This window comes from Micropterus salmoides, unplaced genomic scaffold (assembly GCF_014851395.1).
Source record: "Micropterus salmoides isolate LMB-PRFRI ecotype aquatic unplaced genomic scaffold, ASM1485139v1 Ms_hic_scaffold_11, whole genome shotgun sequence".
NCBI classification, from domain to species: domain Eukaryota; kingdom Metazoa; phylum Chordata; class Actinopteri; order Centrarchiformes; family Centrarchidae; genus Micropterus; species Micropterus salmoides.
In genome coordinates, this window is record NW_024040152.1 from 34,978,011 (window position 1) to 34,998,494 (window position 20,484).

Below are 20,484 nucleotides of genomic sequence, written 5' to 3' on the forward strand. Positions count from 1 at the left end.
TATAATGTCTGACACAATAGCAAGGATGTAGTTAAAATACATGTGATGTTCCAGGCAACCCAAACTTTTGCTCTCAGTTTAGTCTCAGGTAGTTAATTTCAGTTAACACCTGCACATGCTCAAAAAGGGTTTTAAAGTCATTCACTAACTGCTTTGGGTTACTCCTAAATATGGCAAACCTGGACTTGACATCCGATTTGATCTTTCATCGCTACAACTCCACAGATCACTACGCTGCTAGAGAGGCTTTATGAAAAGTTTCTGAACGCCTTTGAGCAGCAAAAGCCCCAACCGGAGGTGAACACAACTAAAAATCCGCATTCAGACGTGAAGACTGCAATTTAGAAAACACTTTCTCATCCAATCAGACACAGCAGGAGAGGACCTGAAAGAAAGAAATGGCCCAAATCCAGGTGTGCACAGCGGGCTGAAGCAATTGCTATAAGTGGCGCCTCTAGAAAGAGCTGAATAAAGTGACTGAACATGTACCACGGCGGCAAGTTCATTTTCCCATTTTTAACAAATGTGCAAAAATGTATAATTAGGAGAGTTAGATTGATAAAATCCAGCAAACTGTTATGGTCCTTTTAGAAGTTACATTTACTCAAGTAAGTAAGTAAGTAAATAAGATTTAAGTAGCAGCAGAAGTAGTGGAGGGTCACGACCTTAAGTTGAGCGCCTCTGGACTAAATTAGCTAACTGTGTGTAAAGTAGTTAAAGCTCCATCTTGACCAGCTACAACAGTAAAATGCTACATCAGCAGAATATGAGTACTTTGATCTCTGATAATATTTATGTGCATTTTTTAAAGTAGGATTTAAAATGCAAGACTTAACATAGTATTTTTATACTGTGGTATTCAGGTTGGGCAGGAACGCGTTACTCAGTAATGCGATACTGTAATATAAGTTTTCCCAGTAACCAGTAGTGTAACGGATTACTTTCTATAACAGTAAAATCATTACATTTACTAATCCAAGTAACGCTGCGTTACTGAACGCACCATCCTTGACGTGAATACGCGTCTGTGCGGCAGCTCAGTGGCACCGGTCTTTGCTGTTCATGTCAGCTGATAGCCAAACACTAAAGGAAGAATGGTGAACGAGGGAGAGAGGCGTTCTTTCCACAGCTGTAAGTAGCTGCTGCCATTATTGTGTCACAGAGAGGCAAAGAACATTATCGTCTATTGTAAACTCTGTGCGACCTGCAAAAAGCTTTCAACCACGAACAATTCTAATTTACTGAAGCAAGTAGAAACAGTAGTTCAAAAATCAAGATTTACTTGCTTTATTTTTTTTTGTAAAGAAAGGGTATATGTTTTGTAAAACACACACACACACACTCCTTGCTGTTGTTATGAATATGATATTAGTTAAAAAGTCGGGAGAGACTGCGTTGTTTGGGGGTGAAGGGGGGTGGTAGTGAAAGCAGTGTTTCCCCATACATGGATTTGTTTGTGGTGGCCCAAAAATAAATCATTGTATGGGATAATTATCAACGCTGACTGCCACATATTGATTTTATATTGTTTTTACTAGGAGTACTTAAAATCGTATTTGATTGAGGGGAATATATTCATGCAGCGCTATCGCTCACTCTCTCTTATCACCCAGTAATAAGTAATATTACTACTTTTTTAAGGAGTAATAAGTAACTAGTAAAATATTACAGTAACTTGCCCAACACTGGTGGTATTGATACTTTTACTTCTGCTAGGATCTAAATTGTTCTTCCACCACTGCCACATAAAGTCAGCCTTCAATCAACCATTCACAACTCTGCCACTCAATGTGACATTTTCAGCTATTTCTGATTTACCTTGAATGTGGTCTTTTCATTTAGCGCATTCATTTTTCATGCTGTTATTTCATAAAGGTGCTTTAGCCAATTATTCAACCCACAACCTTTTTCCTAAGCCATGTGATGCCTCTTCTGTTCCTCTCCAAATCGGTATTGATAGCAGAATTCATGGTTTACTCCCCTCCCCCGCCCTTTGCAAGTTTTGAATTGACTTTCCAGGAAATGGTGGAGTCCAGTTGGAGAGCGTTGGCGTTAAATTGGCAGCAGTGCGGTCTATTGTGCATTGTTGTACAATTTGGCATCAAATAAACCAGCAGAGAGAGAGACACTCAAAGGGCAAACAGAGAGAGGAAGTCTACAGGGAGCTGCTGGGGTCAACAAACAGGGGGTGAGGCATTGATACAGAGCAGATTGACAGGCCCAGATGACCTGTGGAGGAGGGAGAGAGGCCGTAAACTTATTTTAACGTTTTCTTCCTACAAACTGCCAATAACCTCCTTTTGTCCTCACACTTCCCTCCTTTGTCGTTTCCTTTTTCTTTTAGTCTCTCCCACCTAGAACGTGGGGGAGAAATGCAAAGAAGACAGACGAGGAAAAGACGTCATCTGAAGCAACGTCAGTGTGTGATGACGCCAAAATAGCAGGATCGCCTGTCAGTCGCCTTCAGCAGCTCTGTGCTGTCTTTTGTTCCGTAGAATGTGTTTCCACAGAGAATGTGATGTACATTCAAATATTAATCTCCGTAAACACATGCACCACAGACCTCTTTTCAGACTGTGTACAGCTCAAAACACTTTTCATATTAAGGGTTCTTCACAGCTCAAACAATGGAGCATTTTTCTATTCACTGATTATGCCTCTATTTACTTAAGTTGTGCTTGTAAAGTCACTGTTTAATGATTTATGATCAGAATGTGAGAAATAATTTAGTAGTAGTTTAGTTACGTTTGATTAAAAAAAAACAAACAAAGAGAGCAAGAGAGATTGGCTAAAAATCCTTACCAACTTGCTGTATGTGAGTGGGTTAAATTAATTTGAGAAACCAACTAGATACATGCACAAATTCAAATAATGTTAAACTGTAGCATGTTTACTGAAAGGTTCTGTAAGTTGTCCAGGTTCTTTGTGTATTTTTGTTGTCTCTGCCTATGATGCAACTGTTTGTCTTTGAACATACATATTTCATTGTGCTGTGAATTATTTAAGCTTCTGCTTCAGTCATCAAAGAGCAATTGGTATTGATAAAAAAGTGGCTACTTGACTGGTGGTTTCAGTTAGTAAACTTAAGTCATCTTTCACAAAAGGAAATTTACAGCATCATAAAGTTCAATCTGTTCTGGTAAAAAAAAAACATTGTGTGTAAAAATGGTGTGCTAGTCACTGCTGTCTCTCCCAACTTAAATGATAAGGCTGATCCTATGCCATGTATTTCATGTTGTCAACAAATCCCATTAAAAGACGAAACCCTGCAATGTGTTGGTCCATATCTCAATACCTGTTTAACTTCCAAACTCTCACTGTGGAACTTCCTTCTGAAGACTTAGTAAAAACATGTCACAAATACAGTTGTGGATAAGTTTGTGGCATCTAGTGGTGAGGGTTGCGAATTGCAACCAGCAGCTCATGGCGCATTCACGTGCTCCAGAGTTGTGAAGTCGTTCTTCCTAATTCAGTGTGTGTTCATGTGCTCTTGAGTCAGAATGTGGAATCAACATGGACGCCACTACAAAAATGTGTTGGATTAACATTATCAGAGCATATAAACAAAACAGACTCACACACTCTACAGAGCAGTTTGTCCATTTGGGCTACTGTAGAGACATGACAGCGCAACATGGTGACGTCATGTGAGGACCTGCGGTGTATGTAGATAGAATTAGCTCATTCTAAGGTAATAAAAACATAATGTTCATTATGTAAGGTCTTTATACACCTTTGAAAACATTGTTATGGATATTATATTGCATTTTTGTCAACAGATCCTCTTAAATATTACCCACTGAACCTTAAACTTTAACCTCTAAGACTCAATATAACAGCTGGCCACTGTAGTTTTTAAGCTATCATTTCTCAAACAGAAGTAAATAGTCTGTTGGGGACTATTTTCAGCTGCGGATTAATCCCCATTTGGTGTGCTAATGAGTATTTACAGCAACACAATCAGCCAGTGCAACACTGTGGCTCATTTATGTGCTTTTAATAGTTTTTGGACAGCAAATAGAGCTCTATGGCCCAGAGAAATAAAATATATAGTGTCAGGCTTTGGCTACAGATGCAATTCTTGTCAGCAGGATGAATTCGTTGTCGTTTGTGTTTATGGGATTGGTTGGCAACCAAACAAGAGACTACCACCGGCCTTAAATTGAAAAAAGCCTTGATATATTCAGCGTTAACCACAGCCGAACAAATGCAGGTGCAAGTGCCACGGTCACCATAGTAACCATCACATGCCACCTGACATCACATGTCACGCAAGAGTCTGTCTTTAATCTTGAGGCAACAAACCCTTCGCAGTACGTGTCACAGATCTCACTAATGTTCATCTTTGCCTTTTCCACAAATGGATGCAATTATGTGCAATTATTGTCTGGTGAGTGCCAGAGCGCTTGTCACCAACACGTCTAAAAACACACGAGAAACATGTGTGCACATGCACAGGATCACTGACACACACACACCCCAACATCCCTGTTGTGCGGTACTCACGGTCAAACACCTTGTTGGATTTTACCAAGGCCGTCAAGAAATGAGGACAGTTTCTTTCCTGCCACTCAAGTCTTTCCGTTTCCTCTCTTCTGGATCCAGAGGCACAAATGCCTTTGTCAACATGGGAAGACACACATACTGTAGATAAATGGAGAAAACCAGTATGGGATGTGGACTGACCACAGCGTGTGTAGCTCAAGGCCTCTGTGTGTGGGAGGAACACTTGAGATAAATAGACTCCTGCACATTACTTTTACTATAAAACACTTAAGTTTTAGATCGGTGTTTTGGTCCAGACCTTTGGCAGACACTCCGTATCCTAATTCTCCGAGGCACCCATTATTCAGGGACGCATAAAGACTTTATTACCATTTAACTGTGGAAGATCCAGCCACATGGTGGATTTCCATCCATTTGGGCAGTTGCTCCCACCAGCATTTTCAAATATCTGCGAGGTACCACAGACACATTGGGCCTCACGCAAGACCACTTCTAGGAATAGATTAATTTTTGAGTGGTTTAATTGAATTTTTCACATTCACCTACTTTCTTATCAAGAAAAAATTCTTAGATACAAAATAAATTTAAGAGTGGTGCAGACACTCCAGACACAAGCTGAGAAGATTGATACCACTCTCAAGTCTGTCCTTTAAATATAAAGCCAGCAACAGTGTGAAACAGTTAGCCTGGCTTTGTCCAAATGTAACAAAATCTGCCTACCAGCACCTCTAAAGCTCACTGATAATTGACCTTTTATGTCATGTTAAAACAATACGTAGAAACTTCCTAGTGTCCTGTTGTCACTGAGACTGGTGTGTTCTGGTGTGCCGCTTTACTTGGTCTATCCTTGTAAAATATTCAGTGTCCACGTTTTGTAACGTAATAGATAACTCATTCTGTGTTTCTCTGCAAAATGCCAAAATGGGTCGCCAACTATACTTGGGCGGCCACTAAAATACCTGGCAGACCCGTCCAAGTAAAGTCTATGTGTGGGGAAACACAGGGATGTATGTGTTTGGATTTCCTTTCTATGTGAATAAAACCATGGCAGAGAGATAACAGCCTACATGCACTTCGCTCTTGGGTTTATCACTCTTCTCCCACATTGTTGTGTAACACACACACTTGCTCTCTGTCTGCCAATCATTTCATACTCTGAATTACAGAGGTCTAAATTTAACACAAGTAATGTCAAAACAGTAAGCCAGCGTAGACACACACACTATTGTCTACTGCATGAGTGATGATAAGAAGAATAAGAATAAAACTCTGCTGCATGTCTTAAATGTGACACAGGTATCTCTGCCACCGAGAGTGTATCTACAAGAAGGTTCAGGAGTTCACCAAAAACATAAGAATTAATTCAGAGGACACCATAAGATATTGTGTTGGGTGGACCGATGCGTCCAATGATGTCATCATGATTGGGCACTGCAGCTAAACAGGCAAACATACTATAAGCTCCAAAAAAAACAAAAAAACACTTCAGGCATCCTCACTTCAGAGTTCATGTCACGGCTCGGTTGTGTTTCAGATGTAAGTGAGAGTCTTCCTGCAGTCTGGTTTTCAGATGCCACATTTTGTGCTGTTTATTTCTGTTTCACGGTCGACTAAATTTAAGATGCTTGTTTCCAGTGTTGTTTAGAGTGGTTCTCCCCCGCTCTCGTTATATAAACACTATCATTCCTAAAAAAGACCCCCTATTTTAACTTTGTGAAATTAGGTCTACTGCCTTATATTTGTACAGTATTGGAAAATGACTTTATAATTGCTATATTTACATATGTCATGTAAGCGACAGTAGACAGTGGCGCATCGGCTGGTATTGCAGCAGATCACGTCCAGCATGACCACAGTGCATCCAGCTGACAGGCGTTACTCTTTAAGTGCGTTTATAGTCTTCTGTCTGATTTCACAGTAATGTTGACAGATTTTCTCTGTGAATCAACATTTGCTGCACTTCGGTCTCTTTACAATGTCAACACCGAGAACAAACCAGCAGGGTAAGTAAAGTAGCTTATTAAAATTTGACATATTAATACAGTGAGATCAGTGTAATACTACAGAATTTGATCCAAAAAGTGCCATCACTCTCTTGTCTCTGAATTAAAAACAAATATTAACAGTTTGATAAAAGAGAAATCAGGATAACAAAGAAACACGTAGATGAAAAGCCCTGTATTAAGACATACATTTAGCTAACTCTTTAAGAGCAGAGCAGTGAAAAATGGCTGAGTAAAGATGATAGTGGAAGAGAGGCAGATGCAAGGGGGTGAGGAGGTCACTCGTCCACCCCCTCACGCACATCTCTTACTCTCCATCTGCTCAGAGGCCCTTTCCTCAAGGCTCTCACCTTCCTAATGTTAAACACAACAAACAGTTCGCCGCCCACCAGGCCTCCATCCACCATCACCGTCTCTGGATAAACTATCCCGCCTCATCTACGTTTCACCATATCTGCCACAAACACACCGAGCCTTCATATACTAGAGTCAGAGCAACAATACAACTGCGCTGGTCAAAGACCATCAGCATGCAAAGCAGGTGCTGCTCGTCAGGATTGTAAAATCTTTGCAGCCTAACAGCTCTTCTTTTTTTCTTTTCAAGGTTTACTAGCCTTAAGCTCCATTCAGTGTCTATACAAAAAATATCTTTCGTACAAACACAAGACCTATTGCATAAGCTGCTCCTGTTACTGTGCCTCAGGCTATTAATGTGGCTCTCTCTGCTCTGAGATCACTCTCCAATAAGACTTTTTGGAAAGATTTCATTCCTTCTCTAAAAACAACACCGTCTTGCCTCTGATCTCGACTCAGATCTGATTGATGCCCGGTGACCTCCTGGTTGTACTGCCAATTGTGATTTTCTAGGTTTGAGTTAGCTTTCAGGAAAAGTCTGGAAATACTTTAGAAAGAAATGTAAACACACATGCACAAATACCATGAACGTTTTTTATTCAAAAAAAAAAAAAAAGAGAGGTGCGGTGAGAATGTGTGCACGTCATACATATATTTCTAGAGTCAGCCACCAGTGACATGATAAGGCTGGAGACGGCATGACATAAAGACAGAGTTGGAATGTAATATAACATTTGTTTAGGCTGTAAGTTCATTGATTGACTTTTTTTCAGACTACCCATCATCTGTACAGTTCCCATCAAATGTGCATGTACTGTAGACTAGAATACAAAATTCCCTCTATGTAAAATGCCAAAATTGTGCAGCGATATTATTTCACTGGATTCCTTCATGGGGGTGAAGTAAATCCACACAGATTTTTATAATCAAGTTCATCTTTGACCCACAAATTTGTACCGTTTTGACAGCGCTGACCTTCGAGTGCCAGCGAGTCCAAAATGGAGGAAGCTATCATAACTCATTAGCGGTGTTGCACCATTCACTGTTATTTAACCTTAATGTGGCAGATAAAACTGTTCCACAAAAGAGCAATGCTTTGCAGACACTGATGAGACAGGAATCAACATCTTTAAATAAAAGACTTCGTAGGGACAGAGCTTTATTATTTTTCCTCTTCAGAAGAGTTCGTTTGGTACAAACAAGCAGTTTATTTTTCATTATGCAACACAAGGTTGACATGGAAGTGTATAGTCCCTTCCAGCGACACACACAGAACATAGAATAAAATAAAATGTATATTAAAATATGGTGAACAAAATGCCTAGGGGGAGGACACAGAGCAGTAGAGGGGAAAGAAAATCTCCAGGAGCTATTATGAACGACTCACGCAAGCCTGGCCAGCTAGTGAGTTTGTGGTTAGCTTGCTCGTTAACTCATATATCGACGGAAAAACACAGAATGAACATCTCCTTAAAATTATTTTGGCTGCTAGCTAGGAAGCCATCTCACGGAAATGGCTGCAAGCAAACCCTCGAACAAAAGACGACCGGACTGCACTTCTCACTGAATTAAATGGTTTGGAGGAATTGACCTTTATGTATAAACTACTCAACAAATATGTTAAATACTGGAAACAATAAACATGTGCTTATGTAAGATGTCACCTATTTCATAAGTCATTGAAATACCCTGTTTATGTATTGTGTTGCTTATGTCAACCCACTCAACTCCAAAATAAACACATTTATACTTGATACCACATCCTGTGTTTATGATCTTGTGATATCATCATCATCATCTTTAATTGTGAAGCCGTTCGGAAGTCTGTTTCAACATGACCAATGCAAGCTACATCATTACCGCACTGATATATTACTGCTGGTGATGGTTTACAAGTTGATGTGATGAGTTAATGATACGGGTGCTATAAAAAGCATAATGGTTGTGTATAATGACAGCTGCTCTGGCCTCGTTAGAGAACCTTGACAAGCGCAATAATTCTCTTCCATTCGCTTAATTGGCAGGTCCAAAGACTTGTGACGCAGACAGAAGTATTGATATGCAAACTGGGCGTGCCTATGTCTAACTGTGGTTAACTGTACGAATGGAAATCAGGCTAGTTTTATCCAGTTTGATAATTACCTAAATTTATAAAACAAATGTACGTTTGCAGGGCTTTAGAAGTAATTATATGGTTTTCTGTATATTATGTATCTGGATGTCAGCAAAACTTGGTCCTAAGATGTCAGTCCCTCCAGAAATGAGGGCTCTAACAATCAAATTTCATAAATGAGACTGCCCTTTAGGTATAAATTACATCAATATTCTCTTTCTTACACACTTGCACACTCACAGTAGTGACGGCGCCTTGTCTGTACATGATGACAACAAGGAAGCAACATGAGGAGGGGTTAAAGTCACTGACTGGATCTCCTAATATAATTTTCCATTAGAGCTCATCTCTACCAAGCCCAGAGGCTGCTTCATTAAGGAAATTTAATGATTCCATTCATTAACTTTGAAGTGATTTTCTAATGTCTGTAAATGTATTCAGCCCACTCGTTTTGATTTTGTAGCACCATCCATATGCAACAAGTGGGCTTCAAAGTGATACTAACACAGAGAAAACTGGGGACAGTTAAATTACTAGTTGACTGGACTGCCGTGGGTCTGTGTCTCACAAACTCAATATCCGTTTCAGAGTTTTCTTAAAATGGTGCTTAATGAGTTTTAAAAATGTAAACAGTAAAATATGACAGTGCAGTTTTAAAAAGTGTTCAAGTTTGATGTGGCTGGACCACAACTCAGTGTGTTACATAATATTTATAACAGAGCCCCCTAAAGATCTCAAAGACCCCCTTCGTAGCTTTGTGTAATCTTATTGTTATACTACTTTTATAAAATACATTTTTTATGCTGGATTTTATTGATGGTCATATAGGTAATTACTGAGTTGGTAGTATGATGTCATCTGGACTCAGCCACTTTTTCCAGATTTAATAAATATATCAATAAATTCAAAAAGGGACTTGATTGGCACAGGAAACAGACGTTTACATTGCCAAAGCAAGTGTGAAATAAACTTTGTCGTCTTCAATTCAAGGACCACAATGAAAATCTAAATTCAAGCAGGCAGCTCTATGAGGTCAACATCAGCACGCTAACATGCTCACAATGACAATGATAACAGGCTGACTGTGAGCAGGCATTATATGTTCATATTTACCATCTTACTTTAATGTGTTAGTATGCTAACATTTGCAGCCAGATCATCAAAGTTGGTACAATTCAAACTCTGGGCACCATCAGCGTCGCCAGGTCATTTTTCCAGGGCTTTAAGTCAGATTTTAAGTCAGATTTATTTAAAGTGTAAAATCACCAGCTGCGTGGTCCCAGTACACTTTACAGAAAACAGTAACAATAAAAATGACAGAATTGGAGAAAAAAAAAAATAAATCCGAGAACACACAGCAATTACTGAATTGTCCCTAGCAAAATTTTTTATCAAAACATTTTAACAGAAATGTCAGTGTCTAGTTAATGTAATTTCTACACAAACTGTTAACAGTCCGCCGCAAAGTAGTGAGAGAATAACATGACACACTTGACCGTGACACAGACACTTGACGCTCTCGTCGCCGTCTCTATCCTCCTCGCTCAGAGACACCTTTGCTCTGTTTGGGACCGTCTCTCACATTACATTATATTTAGATTTATTCATTTAGCCGACTCTCTGCTCCAGGATGCTCCCCCCTGAAGTGGCTGTGAGCTGCACTTTATCAGAGGAGTTGAAGTTTACATTTGTGTGGATTTATGGTGACATTTATGCCTGATCACAAGTATTTTCAGTTTCGGCTTTCCACCTCTGACGAAGATCAGTGTGCTCGTCTGATCCAGTACAGTCCCAGACGGGTTCTGTGTCGGTCAGACTTTCTAAAGGGGGTAGCCTACTAACATATCAGCAAAGCAAAAACGCTGGGTAATGCACTGCAGAGGAGCAGGTAGATTTTGTTAAAATATGACTCATTAGATTGCAATTTTATTCTCGTAATATTAAGACTTTTGTCTCAAAAATATTATTCTGCAAATGTAAGTTTTGAACATGAGCAGAAAATGTGCTGAAACACAGGAGTGCAGGAGATTATAACTGGATTATAATTAATTCATTTATCATTGGGTTAAAAAGGTGCCACATGCACTTCAGTCATGCCTACATGTGTGTTGACTCCGCAGGGATAAAATTAAATGAGAAAAGTTGACCTACAGGAGAAACATCTGACAGCAGAATACAAAATGCCTGAGAGCCTTTCTCCATTATATGACACTTTATTTTATATATTTTGAATTGTCACCTGATTTCTGTGTTTCTCTTTATATAAATAGACATTTCCTCAATAAATATGTGCAGAAAAATTAACCAGAATGCAGGAAATTAAGTGTTACAAGCACAAATATGTCCTCCAATACTTATTATTAGTGTACTTATAACAATCATAATAAATATTTAAATGGCCTGATATTCAATAATTAAAATGTAGCTCAATGATTTATTAAAAATGAATGAAATGGCAAGGGTATGAGACAAATTTCAGTTTGACAAATGGCATAACAAGTTACCAACAGAAAATTAGATGGTTGATAAGAGTTGCTGTGCATTTTTTTGTGGGTCGATACAAGTAGAGGTCATTTACTGTTGCTTTATATAATTACGTTCAATAGGCAGGGGGTGAAAACAGGTGAAAACATAAAAGACTGCTGGGCTAAGCCACCAATGTTTCAAGAACCTTCTTGGCAATTAATTAAATAATTGTTTGGTTTTGAAAAGGCAAAAAAAATGGTTCAAAGTGAACCACCCTCCCAACTCTTTAAATGCAGAGTATGACTGTTACTAGAAGCACCATTCAAACCACTTTAACATGGAGAAATTTTAATCTCAACACGCCTGCTGAGCCTAGATACAGTTGCTATGATCGGTTGAGGGAGGGGTTTAGCAAACCATCAATCAGTAACGTATTACTGTGTTTTCTACTCTGCGGCGTGTCTGACTTTCTACGTGTCACTTTGATTTATGTGATGTTATTTTATTTTATCCTTATTAGTGTTCAAGGTTTTATTTCTCTTTTGATTGCAGATCTCTAAAGATTATCACTGTATGTAAAGTGCTTTATAAGTTTTGTATTGAACCTCCTGACTACTCATATTTCAAGATTAATATCAAAATTCAAGTCCACTATGTAGGCCATGTGACATTAATGGGCCACTGAAACCCAGGGCGATATGTCTGATTATTAAAAAATAAAATGCTGATATCTGGATCACTTTGATCCATCAGATTAACTTTACCCCCAGCACACATCTGTCTGTAGATAGACTTCCATAATGGATCATGCAAGAGATTGACAGCTCTGAGCTCATGTGAGACCCTATTTTAAGTGGTTGCCATGTTAGCTTCACAGCAGTCAGTGACTCCATGCCACACCACTATCTCTTGGAGCAGCTCTATGAATAATTCACCACCTTTAAGAGGGAAGGAGAGACCTTGCTAGCCACATTTTGGGAAATTGAATTCGAACATCTGAAGCTGTCAGTTTGACAAAGAGACACAACAGCTGTGACAAACAGATTCTCACTGACTTTGAAGATAACGATCGTCCTGGATGAGCCAGTTTTAATGAACAGGAGGCAGAAAGCAGGTCAAACCTCCCACAATCCTCCCTGCTGCATCTTGGCCTCGTTTGCAATTCCAATTGAGTGTTGTTGATGATGATACCACTAATCACTTATGATTAGAAAATCGCCGCAGAGACAGAGAGCGCCGTCACTCTGGGATCTTCTCCCAGATAAACGCGCACACACAAAGGAAAGCAGCATTTCAGTAACCCACATCAATTATTACTGCCACAGCCTCTGTGTTTGAAACCAGCGTTTCACTTAAAATTAATCTTCAATGAATCCCTATGCAATGCACTTCCATTTATAGCACTAGCACTGAGGTGTAACTAGTTGACAACCTGTTGCACAAATCTAACACACCTGTTGCTCACATTTTCATTTAAGGAGATCAAGCAGTCTACGAAGTGGCATCACTTTATTCTTATTTAGTTTGTTGGGGGAAAGAGCTGCAGTGATTTCCATGTTCTTGCACACAGACAGATTGTGGACAAATTAAAAGAAAAACCTGTGGAGTAGAGCAACATCAAATGCAGATGCTTCCGTTCACCAGGGCTCACTGAACAGCTTGGCGAGTATGAACATGTCGTGAATAAAATGCTACGGTCTTTACAGTCACCAGATCTCAACACAGTTTCACATCTATAGAAGATTTCTGACCAACGTGTAACACAACTCCCACCACCATCTTGATAAAACCAAATGATATAATGAATAAATGAAATGAATAATGAAGGAACAATGAATGCAAATCTATTTAGTGATGTCTGTGACCGTCTCTGATGTTACGTCCTTTTGTTATGTCATTTGTGCTATGTATTCTATCTTGCAAAAGAGATCTTGATTTCAATGAGATTACCTGATTAAATAAGAGGTTATTTATATAAATGAGGGAATATCTTCTGGAGGAATGAGGAGGTGTTCCACAGACCTGGCAAAGAGCACTGAAGCGGTTGTGTAGGCTCGTGGTGGCCTCACTCCATACTAACACACTTAATTTAGCTTTTTTTCCTCCTTTCATTTGTCACCCATATCTTTTAGCGATCCGGGTACATTTGCACTTAAATGAAAGAGAAAAATAAAAATCCTTGACTTTTCCTCCTACTCACAGAATAAAAATGGCTCAGATAAAAAATTTTTTGGACTTACAAAATCTAACTTATTAGAGCTAATGTGGTCTCTTAACTTCATTAAGAGCAGTCTGTTGTAGTTTGGTGCAATGCAGAGACAAAGAGCATCATCTGAGTGATGTGTTTTGTAATGACTGTATGATTATCTCATTGGTCATGAGAAATTGTACCTTACAGAAGTAATACACAAGATATAATTCAGAATAGGGTAACCCACTGTACCATTTACAGCTGCTTTCTTGTAATCCGACATAAATTCTTTACATTCAACAGGTGCATGCCACAGCACCTTAATCTCCACATTTACTTTGCATGTGAACGGACTGCTGAGAAGAGGCCTCAAGTGTGGTCCAAAGGACTTTGTTGAAGGCAGGATGGTGGGTGGCAAGAGGGTGGATCTGAATTAGCAGAGGCCACGTGGCTGCTGAGCTTTTCTAAACGATGCGGACCAGAACACGACACCCCTCACCCGTTTGCGCAGCGAGAGCCGGTCCTTGGAAGAGTGGCTTGATGCACAATAAGTAGTAAGTCAACCTTGAGTAAAACTCTTACCAAACTATGAGTGAACTTTGTGTTTGTGTATGCAACCTCTTACTATGTACTGTATTTTACTGTAGATCATTACTAATTAAGGTGTGACAGCCCAATTTCCTCACTGGCATAATTCAATTTCTAATCTAATTAGAGTTGAAACGACTGGTGGATTCATTGATTATAGTCAACTGACAGAAAATAAATGTGCAATTATTTACATAATCCATGAATCATTTTTCATGAGATGCTGCAACCAGTGAATTATTGGCACAAATGCCAATAATTCACTGGTTGCAGCATCTCATGTGTGAATATTTTCTGGTTTACTTTGAGTTAGTTTAGTTAACTTTGGATTTTGGACTGACATTTGAAGACACATCATTGGACTGTGGGATAGACATTTTTCCACAAATTGATTTTTCATAGACCAAACAATATATAGGTTATTCGAAACAATAATCTGGGAGATTAATCGATAACGAAAATAATTATTACATTTTGCCACTGAGTAGTCTAAAATATAAAAACATCCAGGCAAAGCCAGCGCAGTGTCTCTGCTGCGTTGACTGACAAACACTGCCACAATCAGGTATTTTGTCTTTGCCAGACTTCTGTGCAAGCGCTGATAAATTATGCAGATTTACTGGCATTACCTGCTTGGTGTAAAAAAAAACATCTAAAGTAGGTTACAAACCATCTAGACTGAAATATTTCTACAACCGGATTTTTGTCTGGGTCAGAATCAAGCATAAGCAGACATTTTATGTGCAGGCTGTCTGCGTAACTGTTTGTGCATCTGTGTGTGTGTATAAGAAATAATAAAGTTCTGCCCAGTAACTTTATTATATCTCACACACACACACACACACACACACACACACACTTTAACATTTGTTTTGTGCCATTTTCTACTCCCCCCCCCCCCCACGGCGTTGTAATTTCTTAAAAGATGGTGCCTGAAAAAACAAAACAATGAGGAAAATGAAGGTGGTTACTTGCGTCACAAGAAACGTACACAGTTAATAGGTGGCACACATCTGCAGTTGCACTAGGAGAAACACTGCCATGTGACACACACACACGATATGGAGGCATTTGTGGCAAATTACCAGTCTGGTGCAAATCCCCTGAGGGGGGCTACAGGCCAAAGCATTAGTCAATTCAAAAGCTGTCCTTCATGACCAGACCACCATTGACTGTAATTGGTCCATTTCCTCCACAGGACCACAAAGCCAGCACACATACAAGGCTCACAAACATTAATGCCCAAGCTACATTCGCTAAGACAGAGGAAAGCTTGTTACCTTGCAAGAAAGAAAATAGGATATTTACATAAATGCATTCCCTGTTGCTTTAATTTACATAAGATTAACCGCTCTACGTCTCCCCGTCATAACCAGAGATGAGACAGAAACAGCATACCAGTAAACCCCCGAATTAAACTGGACTCCTTTTCAAACAGATTCCAGTTCACATGTAGGGCTGTGTGGTAAACAGATGGATTTGGCTGCAAAAGGAGTTTCATATTCAGACTCACACAAGCTGAGACAGTTTCACACCACAAGAATTATGGAAGCAACCCCCCCTCCATCTGGTGACAGGAGGGTGTGTGTGTGCGTGCATGTGTGTGTGTGTGCGCGCGGTAATTGCTGGAGCTCAGCTAGAGCTAATTGCTAGATCTCTCCTCTGCACCTTTTTTTATCAGAGATAATTAGGAAAAGAGAGCAAGAAAGAAAGAAAGTGCTCCCGGAGTCCGTACTCTGTTGTTTGCTCTCATATTCTCTCTCTCTCCTCCCTGCATGTGACGCTGTCTGCACACCCACTCCTAAAGGGAGAGAGAGATCTAGAGAGAGGGAGGGACACCGAGCAGAACTGAGAGCCAGTTTGTTTTCAGCTCCCAGTTCACTGTAGCTCCTCTGCCAGACAGCACTCACCCATCCACCATCACACACACTCAAACACATTCAACCCTCACTATAAGACAGCTGACAACACATTTTCATTTTCTCAGCAGCAGCAGCCTCACACAGCCAGATCCAAAAAAAAAGAGAAGAAAAATCCTCTGCTCGATTTGAACGGCACACGCACCAGCTCGGAGGAGGCTGGGTCGAGGCTGGAGAGGGTGACTGGAGAATGGAATGGAACCTCAGAAGGATGGAAAGTGAACTCAGGCACATCAACCCGGACCTGCTGCAGCCCAGCAAGAGCTTCAAGAAGCCCTCTTCAGGGACCATCACCCTCAACGTTGGGGGGTTCCTGTACACGGCCCACCGGACCACCCTTGCCAAGCACTGGGTACCTTTCTGGAAGAGCTGGCCAACGGTAAGAAGCCGGTCCAGCACACAGATTCCATGGGCAACCCGTTCATCGATAGAGATGGTCCAGTTTTTCGCCATGTGCTCAACTACCTCCGAACCGGAGAGCTCCAGCTGCCCGATGACTTCCGGGAGGCAGGACTCCTGCGACGGGAGGCCGATTTTTACCGTCTGAGTGAACTGGTGGAAGCTGTGATCGAGTGGGAAAGTCAGAGGGCGGCCCAGCGGAAGCCGCCTTTTTGGAGATGACAGATAGCCATGAGCGGTCACAGGGCCTCAAGGTGTACTGCAGCGACCACGCCTTCATCGACAAGGTGAAAGCGCGGCTGGTGCAGATCTCCAAGAGCCGCCTGGACGGCTTTCCAGAAGAATTTGTGGTGTCGTCCAACGTGATCCAGTTCCGACACTTCATCAAGTCGGAGCCGGGCTCGCGGCTCGTGCTGAAGGAGGACAGCACATTCTTGTGCACACTTGACTGTCTGAAACTAGAGACAGTGATGCTCGCACTGAGATCAGGCTTCAAGCTGGTCACTAGCCTCGACAGCAGCAAAGGCTCTGTGGTGGCGGCCGAGGCCCTGCACTTCGTCAAGTAGGATGGAGGGAAACAGAGGGAAGTGCGGGGGGTGATAGAGGGAAAAGAGTATTGCCTGATTCCATATCCATCCCGCTAATGTAAGGTATTGACTTGAATATCTTCTAACATGTGCTGAGCTGTAATGTGTTATTGGGTGGGAGAAGGAGAACGGGTGGGTTGGACTGTCTCACAGGACAGTGTTTATATCTTTACTGCACAATGCTGGCTTACAAAGAAAGGATTTGGCAACATTTGGGTGATTCTGTTATCTGCAGAATGGCATTTTGGCATCAACCTTTACACTGCTTTGCAAGCATTTATATAATTCAGAATGATTCCATGGGCAAATTAGCATTTATGATTTTAGAAATTGCATTTGAGTACATAGCACACAAAAACTAAACTTTGTAATGTGGGAGACAAGCAGTGATCAACCGGGGGGGGGGGGATCAAACTGAGAGTCTGAACACCGACGGCTTTATCAGTGGATCTGTCTCTGCACAAGAACTGCTTCTGCTGCTTTGTCAACGGTTGCAAAAGCCTTCAAACCCAGCCGTGGTGTGCACTGTTGTGCCACTCAGCTTTTACTACAGCCTGTGTGTGTGTGTGTGTATGTTATACACTGTGTGTGCTGTGTTTAGTTGGTTTAATAGCTTGTGTTTAGTTTATTAGCCTCTCTGGAGCCTGAGGGGTAAACTGCAGCGCATTATGGTAGTGTTTTGGATGGACATACCAACTTCCCATCCAAAATCAAACTGAAGCAGCATAAACTGTTTCTCAGATCATGTCAACAAGTTGAGTTTAAGTGCAAAGAACCATGATTGTTGTAAGGGCTTTGAATCTAGCATGATGCATGTGCACTAAATGAACGGTGTGTTTGTTGGTGCTGTGAGCCTCTGTGAAGTCACAACAATGCCTATTACTTTTCAATGTGATAATTTTACAAATAAAAGTGACACTGAAACTATTGTAAAGTGTTTTGAAGTGTATTCTCAAAAGTCTGTGGCATTGCTTGGCGGAAAAAGCCTGCCGAATAGCGCTTATGATGATGTTGAGAAGTTACTTTGCATATAAATTATAAAACATCAGGCAGCCACTCTTAGAATCTACTAAAATTATGTAATAGCATAAAAGCTATACTAATCGCCCTTTAATTCTGACCCATATGAACTTACAGTCTGCACAGTGTGTAACTGTTAATCACTGAGCCAGGAGCGAGCATTATTAGTGTTAAGTTTCCCGAATATTCTGATGCAAATAAGTGATAGAGATACACTGAACTGAACTCACTTTCAGCTTTACCAAACCTGAATTCCTTGCATAAATTACTCCTTTTACACTTCTCTGCATGTGTTAAGATGCCATTTTCCACATCTGGACCAATCTAGAAGGATCACAGGAGCAACAATAACTATGTGCAGCATATTCTATTTTACACACATTAGGTGTCAGAACAGTAGAGGGTGAAATGTTTCTGGGTTTTTGCTCCTGAATGAAAAACAGACCAAAACCCACTTTGGACAGTTAATTCTGAAAGTGGCTTTCATTGATCAATGCCACTTGAGGATCTTCAAAATTAAAAGCCCTCTTTGTAGAAATTATCGGGGCCGTTTCGATTACAACATTTTTCAAATCATTATTATAACTACACAAAAAATTGTTATGTACAATTTGTCTCAAATTTTTTGGGCTTCTAAGAAGCTAATCAGAGATATTATATAAAGGATTTTAACATTTTCGCATTTGGCGTATGGAAAGCAGACAAAGTGATATTGCTGGAAGCTTAGTATATGACTAATGACTGATTAATTCCAACCCTAATAGAAATGTATTGTATGTATATCTGCTTCATGTGGAGTGAATTTTAAATTCTTCTGCACATCCTGACATCACTGTTAGTCGGCCACACCCAAAAACGACACTGAGGGTCAACAGGCTCGGTGACAACATTTTTCAGCCTGGTGTTATGTTCATCTCTAACGTTATCATGTTGATGCTCCTGCATTGAACGCACGATAAAGGCCTTTGATTTTCTGAATTTAGCAAATGATCTTACATCAAGCTGAAACAATGATGAACAGAATTTGATGACAGTCATTATTTGTTAAAAAAACCCTCACAATGTTATCATCCAATAATGTCTATCACACACAATCAGTTAACACTTAAACTAAAACATGCTCTGCCCTGCTCTCACCTTCAGACCACCTGCTGTAATGACTGAAAGTAAGTTGCACTGGTTCCACCACAGTGCAGCAACTCTACCTGCAGTAGCCTTTAGGGAGCCCCTTCAAACCCTCCCAGCTCCAGTAAAGATATTTGGTATTTTAAAAGTAGGCCAGTCTGTGAGATAAATCCTGCCCTTTTCCCCCAAGGAGGACCTCTTTTTATCTCTCTGCATTTTACTCTGATGTGTGTCTTCATCAATGTTAGCAGCAATATACCATTGTTCACACTAATGAGCAGGGAAAATATTTAACACAAAGGGTGGGGGACCTGTGAGGGAGAGGAGGTTCAGAATCCATGCAGCAGAGGCCCAAATATCAAAATATTTAGTCTCTAATACTATTTAAGCTAAAAAAGAGAGGGAAGCAAGCTTGTGACTGGGAGGTTTTCAGATCAGCAGGATAAGTCTGGGTGGGGAAAGTGAAAAAGCAGCGCTTGTCCCTCCCTCATTACCACCACTGAGGCCCTTAACCCCAACCACTCCAGTGGAGCTGCCAGCAGATCAGACTGCGGATGGATCAGACTCCTCCAGAGCCAAAGAAGACATTGCTCAACTGTTTTCACAGGCTGAGTAGAGCATCAAGTCAAATGAATTTCATGTGTCAAATCAGGGGAGTGCCCCTTTATATAAGCAACTAAACACATACTCTAAACAAACAAATCACATTAATATCCGAAGGGAGGAGAAGGTTGAATAAAATCCAAGTTAAGGTCTTTTAAGGTCTTGGGTCCAATTTATTCTTCAGTTTGCATTGCTCCAATCACATGTCAATAGGTTGATTATACTGGGTCACAAAGAAACACTGTAATGGCTGCATTTAAGGACAAAAAATCTGCTTTGGCAGTCGCCGATGTTCCTGGTGCCAAAGCAAATGCAAGACAAGTCTCGGCTGGTTCATGTCCAAACAATGTGAAGCGGAGATATGTCAAGGCCCATTTACAGAAACATGTGGGAGTAGAAATGTTTAAATGTAATAATTCCAAATACTGAAAAGCATGAATCTCATCCAAATTGAATTCTTGCAAGAGTGGAAAAATCCCTCATTCTGCCTGTTGGAACTGTAACTCTGATTGTTGGTATGCTCTGTAACTAAGTGAGTGAGTGGCAGGCAACTCTGCAGACAGCTTTAAATGAAACAGCATCTCTCACTGTAGCTCTAACTGTGCATCTC

General features: G+C 40.5%; 1 protein-coding gene and 1 pseudogene across 1 annotated transcript in view; one reads left to right on the forward strand and one right to left on the reverse strand.

Moving 5' to 3' along the window:
- cpne4a (copine IVa) overlaps window positions 1–20,484 on the reverse strand; it is a 486,687-nt gene that overhangs the window by 259,224 nt on the left and 206,979 nt on the right. The window lies entirely within an intron of this gene.
- LOC119898186 lies at window positions 16,080–18,060 on the forward strand (annotated as a pseudogene).